This window comes from Gorilla gorilla, chromosome 4, assembly GCF_029281585.2.
Source record: "Gorilla gorilla gorilla isolate KB3781 chromosome 4, NHGRI_mGorGor1-v2.1_pri, whole genome shotgun sequence".
Classification (NCBI taxonomy): domain Eukaryota; kingdom Metazoa; phylum Chordata; class Mammalia; order Primates; family Hominidae; genus Gorilla; species Gorilla gorilla.
In genome coordinates this window covers 29,219,920-29,236,350 of record NC_073228.2, presented here as the reverse complement: position 1 = coordinate 29,236,350, position 16,431 = coordinate 29,219,920, and the positions used below count along the sequence as shown (strand labels likewise).

Sequence of the window (16,431 nt, the reverse complement as noted above, 5' to 3'; positions counted from 1 at the left end):
TCATATTTTATTATATTCTTTGGAATGTTTCATTTTAAAGGAAGATAACGGGAGAATGAAAATTGAACAAATTCCAAATTCACGCTTGAATAAAGATATGCTTAGCACACATATTTTTTGCATATACCCAGACCACTGATGGCCACTTTCTGAATATTGGCAGCTTCTCTGTAACTATTAGAGGTAGTTGCTGTAAATGTATCACTTGTTAAATGGTCCTGAAAATAGCCTAAAAATTAAAGTTTAAGCAGACCACATGGGCTGAGGGCAGTGATTCTCAAACTTTTGCATCTCATGAACACACTTATTCGAAGACCCCAAAGAGCTTTTGTTTGTGTGATTATATTTATCAATACTTACTGCATAAGAAATTAGAGCTGAGACATTTAAAAACGCTTATTTATTTATTCGTTTAAAAATAACAATAGGGCCAGGCACGGTGGTGGCTCATTCCTGTAATCCCAACACTTTAGGAGGCCGAGGTGGGAGGATCACTTGTGCCCAGGAATTTGAGACCAGCCTGGGCAACATGGCGAAATCCCGTCTCTACAAAAAATTTTTAAAATTAGCCAGGTGTCGGCCGGGCACGGTGGTTCACGCCTGTAATCACAGCACTTTGGGAAGCCGAGGCAGGTGGATCATGAGGTCAGGAGATCAAGACCATCCTGGCTAACACAGTGAAACTCTGTCTCCACTAAAAATACAAAAAATTAGCCGGGCATGGTGGCAGGCGCCTGTAGTCCCAGCTACTCAGGAGGCTGAGGCAGGAGAATGGTGTGAACCCGGGAGGTGGAGCTTGGCAGTGAGCAGAGATCATGCCACTGCACTCCAGCCTGGGCGACAGAGCGAGACTCGGTCTCAAAAAAAAAATTAGCCGGGTGTCTTGGCATGCCCCTGTGGTCCCACTACTCAGGAGGCTGAGGTGGGAGGAAAACCTGAGCTTGGGGGGGTCGAGGCTGCAGTGAGCTGTGGTCACACCACTGCGATCCGGCCTGAGCGACAGAGTGAGACCTGTCTCAAAAAACAAACAAACAAAAAAACCCCAAACCAATAAATCATTATATGTTAGCATAAATACCATTTTTAATGAAAAATAACTATTTTCTGTAGCAAAAAAAAAGTTTAATAAGAAGAGAGAGATTGTTTTGGATTCTGTTTGACTTTAGAAGACAGCTGGAGTCTCATATCTGCTTCTTCAGTCTGCTGTAATATGTTGCTTTGCTTGAAATATATGAAAAAAACCTGCCCCTACACAGATACGTAGTTGTAAAAGGGAATATTTTAACAGCCTTTTCAAATAATTATGGATATTCTGCTTTGATCCCAGACCAAAACTTGACAAGTGGAGGTTTTTTTTTTTTTTGAGATGAAGTCTTGCTCTGTCACCTAGGCTGGAGTACAGTGGTAGGATCTCAGGTCACTGCAACTTCCACCTCCCAGGTTCAAGTGATTCTCCTGCCTCAGCCCCCCGAGTAGCTGGGACTACAGGTGTGTGCCACCACGCCCGGATAAATTTTGTATTTTTAGTAGAGATGGGCTTTTGCCATGTTGGCCATGTTGGTCTTGAACTCCTCACCTCAAGTGGTCCACCTGCCTCAGCCTCCCAAAGTGCTGGGATTACTGGTGTGAGCCACCACTCCCAGCCAAAATAAACATTTCTGTTTTTTTTTTTTTTGACAGGGTTTCCCTCTATCACCCTGGCTGGAGTGCAATGGTTCAAGTGATTCTTGTGCCTCAGCCTCCCAAGTAGCTGGATTACAGGAATGCGCCACCACTCCTGGCTAATTTTTCTTTTTTTTCCTTTCTTTCTTTCTTTTTATTTTATTTTATGCTTTTTTAAAGCAGAGGCAAGGTTTCACCATGTTGGCCAGGCTGGTCTCGAACTCCAGACCTCAGATGATCCACCCGCCTCAATCCAAAGTGCTGGGATTATGGGTGTGAGCCACCACGCCCAGCAATTAAGTGTTAGTTTCTTAAAGGTTAGTTGCAATGTGGAAATTAAAACCCTTTCAGTGGATTTTTTTTTTAAACTAATAGATTTTTTTTTTTTAGAGCAGTTTTAGGTTTAAAGAAAATGAGACCATTTGGAGGGTTCTTATGTGCCCGCTTTCGCCACATTTTCCTATATTAACATCATGCATTAATGTGGCACATTTGTTAACAATTGATGAATCAATAATACTGTACATGATTATTAAACTAAAGCTCATAGTTTACATTAGGATTAATTATTTGTGATATACAGTTCCATGGGTTTGGACAAATGTATAATGACATGTGTCCACTATTATAGTAACATATAGAATAATTTTACTGCCCTAAACACTCCCTGTGCTCCTCCTATTCAGCCCTTCTCTTCTTCCCCTGAATCTTTGGCAACCACTGATCTTTTGATTATCTTTATAGGTTGCCTTTTCTAGAACATCATATACACTTGACCTTTAAACAGCAGGGGTTTTAACTGCACAGGTCCTCTTTCACGAGATTTTTTTTGTGTTGAGACGGAGTCTCGCTCTATCTCCAGGCTGGAGTGCAGTGGCGTGATCTTGGCTCACTGCAACCTCCGCCTCCTGGGTTCAAGTGATTCTCCTGCCTCAGCCTCCCGAGTAGCTGGGACTACAGGCATGCCACCATGCCCAGCTAATATTTTTAGTGGAGATGGGGTTTCACCATGTTGGCCAGGCTGGTCTTGAACTCCTGACCTCAGGTGATCCGCCCGTCTCGGCCTCCCAAAGTGCTGGGATTACAGGCGTGAGCCGCTGCACCTGGCCAAGATTTTTTTCAATGAAAGTTACACAGAATGTGCTTGCCTCTCCTGTCACCGCTCCCACTTCCTCTACCTCTTCTGCCCCTGCAACCCCTGAGACAGCAAGACCAACCCTCTTCTTCCTCTTCCTTCTCAGCCTACACAGCGTGAAGACAAGGATAAAGACCTTTATTTTATTTATTCTTTTTTTTTAAGGTGGAAGTCTTGCTATGTTGCCCAGGCTGGAGTGCAGTGGCATGATCGTAGCTCACTGCAGCCTCAAACTCCTGGGCTCAAGGAATTCTCCCACCTCAGCCTCCTGAGTAGCTGGGACTGCAGGTATGCACTACCCTCTAGGCCAAGGATAAAAACCTTGTGATGATCCAGTTCCACTTAATAAATAGTAAATATATTTTCTGTTCCTTGTGATTTTCTTTTTTCTTATTTTTTAAAAGACGGGGTCTAACTCTGTTGCTGGGGCTGGAGTGCAATTGTACAATCTTGTCTCACTACAGCCTCAACCTTCTGGGCTCAAGCAATCCTCCTGCCTTAGCCTCCCGAGTAGCTAGGACTACAGGTACGTGCCAGCCCACCTGGACAATTTTTTTTTTTTTTGTAGAGAAGGGGTCTCACCATATTGCCCAGGTGGGTTTTGAACTCCTGGCTTCAAGCAATCTTCCTTCCTTGGCCTCCGAAAATGTTGGGATTCCAGGTGTGAGCCACTGCCCCCAGCCGGCCTTTCCTTATGATTTTCTTAATATTTTTTCTTTATTTTAAGAATACAGTATATATATATATATATATATTAGAAAATACATGTTAATTGGCTGCTTATGTTACCAGCAGGGCTTCTGGTCAACACAAGACGATTAGTAGTTATGTTACTGGGGACTTAAAAGTTATACTCAGATTTTCAACTGCACCCCTACCCCCCTGTGTTGTTCCAGGGTCAGCTGTAATTGGAATCATACAACACATAGACTTTTCAGATGGGCTTCTTTCACTAAGCAATATGCATTTAATGTTCCTTTTTGTGGATTGAATGCTCATTAATTTTGATCACTGACTGTTCCACTGTATGAATATACTACAGTTTATTCATTCACCTTTTGAAAAATATCTTGGTTGCTTCTAGTTTTTAGCTATTATGAATAAAGTTACTATAAACATTTGTGTGCAGATTTTTGTGTGGGCTAAGTTTTCAATTCTTTTTGGTAAAACCCTAGGAGTATGATTGCTGGGTCAGATGGTAAGAATACATTTAGCTTTACAAGAAATGTAAACTGCCAAACTGTCTTCAAAAGTGGCTGCACTATTTTGCATCCCCACTAGCAATGAATGAGAGTTTTTATTGCTCCACATCTTTGCCAGCATTAGGTATTAATAGTTTTTTGGATTTTAGCCATTCTAATATGAGTATAGTAGTATCTCATTGTTGTTTTAATTTGCAATTCCCCAGTGACATATGATGCTGAGTATCTTTTCATGTTTATTTGCCATCTGTGTATTTTCTTTCTTTCTTTCTTTCTTTCTTTTTTTTTTTTTTTTGAGACAGAGTCTCACTCTGTTACCCAGGCTGGAGTGCAATGGCACAATCTCAGCTCCCTGCAACCTCCGCCTCCCAGGTAAAAGTGATTCTTCTGCCTCAGCCTCCCAAGTAGCTGGGACTACAGGTGCGCACCACCACAGAGGGCTAATTTTTATTTTTAGTAGAGACAGGGTTTCACCATGTTGGCCAGGCTGGTCTTGGACTCCTGACCTCAAATGATCTGCCTGCCTTGGACTCCCAAAGTGCTGGGATTACAGGCGTGAGCCACCATGTCCAGCCTACCATCTATATTTTCTTGGGGGAGGTAGCTTTTCAACTCTTTTGCCCATTTTTTAAATTTGGTGGTTTGCTACTGCTGAGATTTAAAGTTTTAAGAGTTCTTTGTGTATATTGGATACTGGTCTTTTATCAGATAAGTGTGCTTTTTAATTTTTTTTTTCTTTTCTTTTTTGAGACAGTCTCACTCTGTTGCCCAGGCTGGAGTGCAGTGCTGAAATCATAGCTCGCTGCCGCTGTGAACTCCTAGGCTCAAGCCATCCTTCTGCCTTAGCCTCCTGAGTATCTAGGACTATAGATGTGCACTACCATGCCTGGCTAATTTTTATTTTATTTTATTTTTTATTTTTAAATTTTTCTGTAGAGATAAGTCTTACTATGTTGCCTGGACTGGTCTCAAATTTCTGGCCCCAAGAAATCCTCCTGCCTTGTTATATTTTTTTTCTTTATCAGATGTGTGTTTTGCAAATATTTTCTCCCAATCTGCAGAGAAAATATGTGGCTTGTCTTTCCATTCTCTTAAACCACTGGATCTTTCACACTACGACCGTTTGGTGCCACTGCCCTGATGCCTGCTAAACCATCAGTGTTTGTGTAACATCACACTGTTGTTTGTGTAATATCAGTGCAAATTGTGTAACGTCACAACAAACACATCATTGTTTGTGTAACATCAGTGCAAATTTTAATACAAAGGAAAGGCAAAAGACATCTTAGTATTATTGTGAAAATAGTTTTAATTTTGCGGACATACGATCGAGGCCCATGGACCATACTTTGAGAACTACTGGCCTAAAGCAAACAAGGATAGCCTGTACTACTCTTTAGTTCAGGCCTCAGTAAGACCAAATAGAATAAGAAATTTGAATTTTACAAATATGTAATGTTAATTTACTTTTCTGCAAAAAGAGGTTTGGAAGACACATAAGATATATAATTCATTGAGCTTGGTGTTCTAATTCATTAGGAAGAGCCCATTGTGTTTACATATTTTTTGCTGGTGATTTTTGAGAGAACATAATTTTTATTATTTATTTATTTATTTTTTGAGACGGAGTCTCACTCTGTCGCCAGGCTGGAGTGCAGTGGTGTGATCTCAGCTTACTGCAACCTACAACTCCCTGGTTCAAGCGATTCTCCTGCCTCAGCCTCCTGAGTAGCTGGGATTACAGGCACGCACCACCACGCCCAGCTAATTTTTGTTTTTTTAGTAGAGACAGGGTTTCACCAGGTTGCTCAGGATGGTCTCAATCTCCTGACCTCGTGATCTGCCTGCCTCCCAAAGTGCTGGGATTACAGGCGTGAGCCACTGCACCTGGCCTATAATTTTTATTTTTAAAGAAATACTTTGTATGTGTATGTGTGTCTGTGTGTAAATATATCAAGTAGAGTGTATGGGCCAATGAATGTCTCTCTCTTTTTTTTCTGGAGTGCAGTGGCATAATCATGGCTCACTACAGCCTCAAACTCCTGGGCTCAAGTGATACTTCCACTTCAGCCTCCTGAGTAGCTGGGATGACAGGCGTGCACCACCACACCCAGCTAACTTTAAAATTTTTGTAGAGATAGAGTCTATGTTGCCCAGATTGGTCTTGAACTCCTGGGCTCAAGCAATCCTCCTGCCGCAGCCTCCTAAAGTGCTGGGATTACAGGTGTCAGCCACCGTGCCTGGCCCTAAATGTCTCTTAATGGCAAATAATAGGTAGATAATGCCTAGTAACGGGTTTATGATATATTTGTCTATATAGACAAACATATAGTACCCCAAACTTTTTCCTTTTTCTCCTAGAAAGAAAAAGCATGTTTTCTTTCCTTCTGGTAGATGTACTTTTCCCTATTCCTTCCATTAAGTGCAACCCAAAACCCTGAATATTATATATTAAACAAACATGAGAAGACTCTGAAAGGTGGGGAAAAAAAGGAGGGCAGAATGTCTATGGACTGCAGGACCTGAAGAACAACATTGCAGTGACTTACTTTGTTTTTATTTTTGACTCATATACACCAGACTTGGAGTTGAAAAAGGTAGTAACTGGAAATGCCAGCAGGAGTAGTCAAAAAAAGCCCAACCAAAGCCCGCTGTCTTTAGCCAAAGAACCATGGAAGGGGCAGCCTAGCAAGATAGAAAAGTTCTAAACATCGCTATGGATTGCATTGTGTCTCCCCAAAATTCATGTCGAAGCCTTAACTCCCAGTGTAATTGTATTTGGAGATGGGGCCTTTGGGAGATAATTAGGGTTAGATGAAGTAATGAGAATAAGGCCCTCATGATGGAATCAGCAGCTTTATAAGAAGAATGGTGGGGTTGGGTGCAGTGGCTCACATCTGTAATCCCAGCACTTTGGGAGGCCGAGGTGGGAAGATCACTTGAGGTCAGGAGTTCAAGACCAGCCTGGCCAACATGGTGAGACCCCGTCTCTACCAGAAAATACAAAAATTAGCTGGGCATGGTGGTGCATGTCTGTAATCCCAGCTACTCGTGAGGTTGAGGCATGAGAATCGCTTGAACACAGGAGGTGAAGGTTACAGTGAGCCAAGATTGTGGCCTGCTGCACTCCAGCCTGGGAGACAGAATGAGACCCTATCAAGAAAAAAAAAAAAAAGAGGAGTGGAGAGAGATCATTTTCTCTGCCATTTGAAGACACAGTAAGAAGCTGATCATCTGCAACCCAGAAAGAGAGCCCTTGCCAGGAACCAAATTGGTTAGCACCTTGATCTTAGACTCCCTAACTTCCAAAACTGGGAAACATAAATGTCTGTTGTTGAAGCCACCAGTCTATATTTTGTTGTAGCAGCCTGAGAAGACTAATACAGGCAATAACTGCTCTACACAGCCAAACACCGCAGCAAACCCTTTGGCCCCCACCCATGCCAACAAAGGCTGAGTGGGGAGCCTACGATTCCACCCTTATGAGGCTATAATGAGGCACCTCACCCACCAGGGTTGTGTCAGAGAAGGCCAAGTAGAGAGTCAATAATAAGTCCACTCTCCACCTGGCCCCCATGGTATCAGTGGAGACCATGTGGGAAGCCTACACTTACACCCCCAAAAGGCAGTAATGAAGTGCTCCTCTTCATTCCTGCTCAGTGGTATCAGAGTAGGACTAGCGGAGAGTCTAGACTTTTACCATCATCCAATGGTAATAAGGCAACCCCCATCGCAGTGTCAGTGGAGACCACCTGGGGAGCCAGAATGCCAACATCTGCCCAGCCATAATGAGAAGTGTAACTAAGATGCCAACAGAGGCTGAGTGAACCTAGTCTTCTACCTCCACCTGGCAGTAATGGGATGGTGTCTTTCCTCCTCTGCTGGAATAATGTCAAAAAAAGCCAGCTAAAATAAAGAGTTAACATAAAATTAATAGCCTTATAAAAATGTCCAAGTTTCTTTTTTCTTTTCTTTTTTTTTTTTTTTGTGATACAGAGTTTTGCTATTGTTGCCCAGGCTGGCGTGATCTTGGCTCACCGCAACCTCCGCCTCCCGAGTTCAAGTGATTCTCCTACCCCAGCTTCCCGAGTAGCTGGGATTACAGGCATGCATCACTGTGCCTGGCTAATTTTTTGTATTTTTAGTAGAGACAGGGTTTCTTCATGGTGGTCAGGGTGGTCACGAACTCCCGACCTCAGGTGATACATGCGCGTTGGCTTCCCAAAGTGCTGGGGTTACAGGTATGCACCACCATGCCTGGCCCAAAAATGTCCAAGTTTCAACTGAAAATCACTAATCATACCAACAGCCAGGAAGTTCTCAAATGAAATGAAGAAAAGCCAATCAATAAATGCCAATACCAAGATGACAGAGATGTTAGAATTATATGACAAAGATGTCAAAGCAGCCATTACAAAAATGCTTCAAAAGCAATTCTGAACACACTTGAAACAAATTAGAAAGTAGACAGCCTCAGGAAACAAATATAATATATAAAGATGAACCAAATGAAAATTTTAAAACTTAAACACAGTAACTGAAATTAAAAAGTCAGTGGTTGGACATAATACCAGGATAGAGAGGGAACAGAGAAAAAAATCAGTGAAAGGAAGATAGAATAATAAAAAGTACTCAATCTTAACAACAAAGTACCCAAAGGAATAATGGCTGAAAACGTCTCAAATTTGTTAAGAGACAAGAAGATGGGCAAACCTCAAAGAAGACAAAGCCCAAATAAATCTATACCAAGACACATTATAATGAAACTTCTGAAACCCAGAGACCAAGAGAAAAATCTTAAAAGCAGCCAGGAAAAAAAAAAAAAAAAACACCCAGGGAAAAAACCTATTTGAATGACAGTGGATTTCTTATCAGAAACCATGGGGGCCATAAGTAAGTGGTACAGTGTTTTTCAAGTGCTGAAAGAAAAGAACTGTCAATCCAGAATCCTATAGTTAGTAAAAATATTCTTCAGAAATGAAGAGGAAACCAAGATAGTCTCAGATGAAGCAAAACTAAATTTTTCACCAGCAGAATTACTCTAAAAGAATGGCTAAAGGAGGTTCTCTAAACAAATGTAAAAACAGAAGAGGGAAATTTGGAGCATCAGAAATGGAAGTGATAAAAGAAGAAAAGTTGGAGCATCAGAAAGAACACAATAAGCAAAAAAGGGGGAGAGTAAACACAATAGTTTTTCCTTCTATTCTTCAGTTTTTGTTTTGTTTTGTTTTGTTTTGAGACGGAGTCTTGCTCTGTCACCCAGGCTGAAGTGCAACTGCACAATCTTGGCTCACTGCAACCTCTGCCTCCCGAATTCAAGCAATTCTCCCTGCCTCAGCCTCCCAAGTAGCTGGGATTACAGGTGCCCACCACCATGCCAGGCTAATTTTTGTATTTTTAGTAGAGATGGGGTTTCACCATGTTGGTCAGGCTGGTCTCAAACTCCTGACCTCAAGTGATCTGCCTGCCTCGGCCTCCCAAAGTGCTGGGATTACGGGCGTGAGCCACCGTGCCCAACCTATTTTTCAGTTTTTTAAAAATATATTTAATAGTTGAAGTAAAAATGACATGTTTTATATGGTTCTAAAAGTATGCAGAGGAAATATTAAGACAATTGTATTATAAATAGTGGAGGGCAACAGGATTTAAAGGGAAACACAATTTCTATATTTCATTTAAACTGGCAAAATAATGACACCAGTAGACTATAATGGGTTATGTATATATAATGTAATACCTACGGCACTACCTAAAAAGTTATACAAAGCTTTTCAAAAGTTATCCAAAATGCTGTAGGTAAATCAAAATGAAATTTTAACAGAAGTATGAGTAACCCACAGGAAAGCAGAAGAAAGAAAACAGAGAAATGAAAAATAGAACAAACAGAAAGGAAAAAATAAAATCAGAGATTTAAGGCCTAACATATCAATAATTACACTAAATGTAAGTGGTAGAAGCACGTCAACTTTAAAAGAGAGAGATTGGCAGAGTGGATTTTAAAACACAACCCAACTGTATACTGTCTACGAGAAACTCACTTCAAATATAATGATATAGGAAGGTTAAAAGCAAAAGGATAGAAAAATATGTCATGCAAACATTAATCAAAAGAAAGCAAGGGTGGCTGTATTAATATCAGATAAAGCAGACTTCAGAGCAAAGAAAATTTCCAGAGACAGAGAGGGCCATTATATAATGATAAAAGGGTCAATCCACCAAAAAGACATAGCAATCTTAAATGTGTATGCACCAAACAACAGAGCTGCAAAATACATGAAGTAAAACTGATAGAACTGAAAGGAGATATACACATATCCAGTTAAAACTGGAGAAAGATAACAGGAAAATCTTCAAACTAAAGAACACACATCTAAATAACAAACGAGTCAAAAAAGAGATCTCAAGGGAAATTAAAAAATACATTGAACTGGGTGAAAATAAACATACCATCTTTCAAAATTTGTGGGACGCAGCCAAAGTAATACCGAGAAGGAAATATATAGCACTAAATGCATATGTTAGAAAAGAGGAAAAGTCCAAAATCAATCTATGATCCCCCTGTAAGAACGTAGTAAAAGATGAGCAAAATAAATCCAAAGTGAGAAGAAAATAATAATGAACAAAAATCAATGACATTGAACACACGCTCAAATGGAAAAACCAATTAACCAAAGATCTGATTTTTTGAAAAGATCAATAAAATTGACAAACCTCTAGCAAGACTGACAAAGTAGGAAAGAAAGACACAAATTGTCAATATCAGGAAGGAAATAGGTGAAATCACTATAGACACTGCAGACATCAAAAGGATAATAAGGGAATACTACGAACAACTCTAAATATTATAAATATGACAATCTAGATGAAATGGACCAATTCCTGGAAAATCACAAAGTACCACAACTCATCAATAGGAAATAGATAATTTGAGTAACCCTACAACTAAAAAGAAATTGAACTTATAATTTTAAAACTCCCTGAAAAGAAATCTCCAGGCCCAAGTTGTTTCACTGGAGATTTCTACCAAACACTTCAAGAATTATTAAACCAATTCTTGCCTGGGTGCAGTGGCTCACGCCTGTACTCCCAGCACTTTGAGAGGCTGAGGCAGGTGGATCACTTGAGCCCAGGAGTTCGAGAACAGCCTGGGCAACATGGCAAAACCACATCTCTACAAAATATACATATATAAAATTAGCCGGGCATGGTGGCATGAGCCTGTGGTCCCAGCTACTCAGGAGGCTGAAGCAGAAGAATCACCTGAACTGGGGAGGCAACTCCAACCTGGGTAACAGAGCAAGACCCTGTCTCATAATTAAACCAATTCTACATTATCTCTTTCAGAAAATACAAGAGGAGCGAGCACTTCCCAATATTGGCAATATTTTATAATGCCGATATTACCTTAATACCAAAACCAGACAAAGACAACACAGAAAACTACAGACCAAAATCATTAGTGAATATAGATACAAAATTCCTTAATAAAGTATTAGCAAGTAGAATTCAGCTATATTGTAAAAAATGTACACACTAAGACTAAGCAGAGTTTTTTTCAGGGATGCAAGCCTGGTTCATCATTCAAAAATCAGTCAATGACCTCCACTATATTAACAGGCTAAAGAAGAAAGATCACATAATAATATCAATAGATTCAGAAAAAGCATTTAACAAAATTCAACAGTTATTCATGATAAAAACTCCCAGAAAAACAGGATTAGAGAGAGACCACCTTACTTGATAAAGAGCATCTATATGAAAAAATAGAACAAACAGAAAACAAAAAATAAAATCACAGATTTAAGACCTACAGATTTAAGGCCTACAGCTAACATTTTACTTAATCATGAAAGACTGAAGCTTTCTCCCTAAAGTTGGGAACACGGAAAGGACGCTGCTTTTATCACTTTTATTGAACATAGTGCTGGAAGTCCTAGCCAGTGCAATAAGGCAAGAAAAGAAAGTAAATGGCATACAGTTTGGGAAGAAAGAAATAAAACTATCCCCATTTGCAGATGATGTAATTGACCACATCGAAAATCCAGAAGAATCTGCCAAAAAAAAAAAAAAAAAAACCTCATGGAACCAATAAGTGAGATCAACAAGGTTGCATGACATGAGATGAACATATGAAAAAAAATTATATTTCTACAAACTAGCAATGAACACGTGGACATCTAAATTAAAAATGTAATATTAACAATCACTCAAAAATATGAAATAGGTATAAATCTAACAAGACAAGTACAGGACATTTATGCTGTAAACTGTGTAATGTGATGAAAAATAACAAGATCTAAATAAAGGGAATAATAGTCCGTGTTGGTGGATTGGAGACTCAACATAGTAAAGATATCAGTTCTCCCCAAATAGATATAGTGGTTTAATGCAATTCCCATTAAAAACTCAGCAAGATCTTTTGGTAGCTGTAGACAAGATTATTCTGGAATTTATATGGAAAGTCCAAACAAAAAGCTAAGGGGCAAAACCCGGGCTGGGATAGGGCATGAGGCAGTGCGTTGGGACATCCCTTGCATCAGGCTCAACAGTGCCTGTCACTGTGTGGGTGGCTGGGATGCTTGGGGTGGGTCAGGGGCAGGTGTAGCCTCTTTGCCTCATTGTCCCCTAGCACCACAGGCTGCCAGCACCATGAAGTTATGGACTTTGGCACACGTCTTTGACCACCTGTGGGAAATTGTTACAACAGTTGCAATGCAGAAATATCCAAACTCTATGAGCCTGAGTGTGGTTGGAGTTGATGTGTTGGACAGACATATAGATCCCTCTGGATCCCTTCTCAGCACAGAGAGGGGGCTGCTTCCATTGTGAAGTCTCTAATTGGTGCAGCAAGAACCAAAACATATGTGCAAGAACATTCTGTAGTTGATCATGTAGAGAAAACAATGGAACTTAAATCTACTAACATTTCATTTACAAATAAGTTTTCAGTAGATGAGAGACTTATAGAAAAGCCACATCCTCAGGACAGAAAAAATCTATTTTGACTCAAGAAGCCATAATCACTGTGAAAGGAGTCAGCCTCAGCAGTTACCTTGAAGGACTGATGGCAAGGCTGAGAAGCAATGGAATGGGTAATACACAAATTAAATGCTGAGATTGAAGAGCTGTTGGCCTCTGCAAGAGGAAGCATAGGGACTCCGATGGCAGCAGCAGAGCATTTGCAGAGAAATAATCATGAAAGTTGTTAGACAACGTCGGTTACCCCAGGTCTCTCCAAGCTAACTATATATTTATTTGTTATTTTAAAAATAGAACTATCTTTTAGGTAGAATTTTTAAAAATATGCTGATGTAAGGCTATGTGACTTTTGATCAAAACAAAGAGATGCAGGGCTTCTAAATAAAAGTGATCATTAGAAATTTTTAAAAAGAAAAGCTAAAACAATTTTGAATAAGAAGAGTAATGGGGGAGTAATCAGTCTACCCAATTTCAAGGCTTACTCTGAAGCTACAGTAATCAAGACTGTGTAGTGTTGGCGAAGAGAGAGACACATTAGACACATATATTAATGTAATAGATTAAAGAATCTAGAAATAGACCCCTACAGATAAGTCCAGTGGATTTTTGACCGAGATGTAAGAACAGTTCAATACAGGAAAGATAGACTTTTCAACAAATGGTGTTGGAGCAACTGGATATTCATAGGTGAAAAAAAGAAAAAAAGGAACTTGGCCTAACTCACACATCTTATACAAAAATTAACTCAAAAGATTGTGAACTTAAATGGGAAATGTAAAACTATAAGATTGTTTAGAAAAAATAGAGAAAATATTTGGAATCTAAGCTTATGCAAAGAGATTTTAGACTTGACCCACAAACGGGATCCAGAAGAGGAAAAATTGATATACTTGATGTCATGAAAATAAAAAAATTTGCTCTGAAAAGACCTCATTAAGAGGATAAAAGCTCCCTATTCAATAAATGGTGCTGGGATAACTGGCTAGCCATAGGCAGAAGATTGAAGCTGAACCCCTTCTTTATACTATGTACAAAAATCAAAGTCTTTAATCCAACTTTAAGATGAATTAAAGACTTAAATGTAAAACCCAAAATTATAAAAACCCTGGAAGACTACCTAGGCAATACCATCCTGGACATAGGAACTGGCAAAGATTTCATGACAAAGACATCAAAAGCAATCACAACAAAAGCAGAACTTGACAAATGGGATCTAATTAAACTTAACAGCTTCTGCACAGCAAAAGAAACTATCAACAGAGTTAACAGACAACCTACAGAATGGGATAAGATATTTGCAATCCATTCATCTGACAAAGGTCCAATATCCAGCATCTATAAGGAATTTAAACAAATTTACAAGAACAAACCAACCTCATTAAAAAGTGGGCAAAGGATATGAACAGACAATGTTCAAAAGAAGACATACCTGCAGCCAACAAGCATAGAAAAAAGCTCAATATCGCTGATCGTTAGAGAAATGCAAATCAAAACCAAAATGAGATACCATCTTACACCAGTCAGAATGGCTATTATTAAAAAGTCAAAAAGTAACAGATGCTGGTGAGGTTGGAGAGAAAAGGGAACACTTATACACTGTTGGTGAGAGTGTTAGTTCAACCATTGTGTAAAGCAGTATGGCAATTCCTTAAAGAGCTAAAAGCAGAACTACCATTCAACTCAACAATCCCATTACTGGGCATATATCCAGAGAAATATAAATCATTCTACCATAAAGACACATGTGAGGCCAGGCGCGGTGGCTTACACCTGTGATCCTAGCACTTTGGGAGGCCGAGGCGGGCAGATCACGAGGTCAAGAGATCGAGACCATCCTGGCTAACACGGTGAAACCCCATCTCTACTAAAAATACAAAAGATTAGCTGGGCATGGTGGCGGGCGCCTGTAGTCCCAGCTACTCAGGGCAGAAGAATGGCGTGAACCCGGGAGGCAGAGGTTGCAGTGAGCCGAGATCGCACCACTGTGCTCCAGCCTGGGCCACAGAGTGAGAATCTGTCTCAAAAAAAAAGACAAAAAAAAAAAGACACATGCATATATGTTCATTGCGGCACTATTCAAAATAGCAAATACATGGAATCAACCTAAATGCCCATCAATGACAGATTGGATACAGCAAATGTGATACATATACACCATGGAATACTATACCACCATAAAAAAGAACAAAATCATGTCTTTTGCGGGAACATGGATGGAGCTGGGTGCTATTATCCTCAGCAAACTAATGCAGGAACGGAAAACCAAATATCGCATGTTCTCGCTTATAAGTTGGGGAGCTAAATGATGAAAACTTATGAACACAAAGATGGGAACAACAGACACTGGGGTCTACTTGAGGGTGAAGGGTGGAAGGTGGGAGGAGGGGGAGGAGCAGAAAAATAACTATGGATACTAGGCTTAATACCTGGGTGACAAAATAACCAGTACAACAAGCCTCTGTGACATAAGTTTACCTATATAACCAACCTGCACGTGTACCCCCAAACCTAACATAAAGGTTTTTTTTAAAGAGGATAAAAAGACAAGTTATGTGCAAATTTCTGTAGAGAAAATATTTGTAAGCTACATATCTGAAAAAGGACTAGTACTGGAATATATAAAGAACTCTCAAAACTCAACAGTCAAAAAAGCAAAAATCCAATTAGAAGGTAGAGAAAAGACATGAAGAAGATAATACAGATGGCAAATAAACACATGAAAAGATGTTTAATATCATTAGCCATTAGGGAAATGCAAATTAAGACCACAATGAGATACCACTACATGCCCACCAGAGTAGCTAAAATGCAAAACAGTGAAAACACCAGATGCTAGCAAGGACACTGGATCACTCATACATTGCTGGTGGAAATGAAAAATGGTACAGCCACTCTGGAAAACAGTTTGCCAATTTCTTTAAAAATTAAACATGCAGGCTGGGCATGGTGGCTCATGCTTGTAATCCCAGCACTTTGGGAGGCTGAGGCAGGTGGATCACCTGAGAGGTCAGGAGTTCAAGACCAGCCTGGCCAACATGGTAAAACCCCGTCTCTACTAAAAATACAAAAAAAATTAGCCAGGTGTGGTGGCAGATGCCTGTAATCCCAGCTACTCGGGAGGCTGAGGCAGGAGAATCCCTTGAACCCGGGAAGAGAGGTTGCAGTGAGCTGAGATTGCGCCACTGCACTCCAGCCTGGGCAACAAGGCGAGACTCCGTCTCAAATTAAAAAAGAAAAAAAATTAAATATGCAGCCAAGCACAGTGGCTCACGCCTGTAATCCCAGCAGCTTGGGAAGCTGAGGTTGGTGGATCACTTGAGGTCAGGAGTTCAAGACCAGCCTGGCCAACACAGTGAAACCCCATCACTACTAAAAATACAAAAATTAGCCGGGTATGGTGGTACATGCCTGTAATCCCAGCTACCCTAGAGGCTGAGGCAGGAGAATCGCTTG

The 16,431-nt window shown here is 40.2% G+C and overlaps 1 pseudogene; it reads left to right on the top strand.

Moving 5' to 3' along the window:
* Nucleotides 1–12,648: 12,648 nt before the first annotated feature.
* LOC101142246 (PRELI domain containing protein 3B-like) lies at nucleotides 12,649–13,242 on the top strand (annotated as a pseudogene).
* Nucleotides 13,243–16,431: the final 3,189 nt, after the last annotated feature.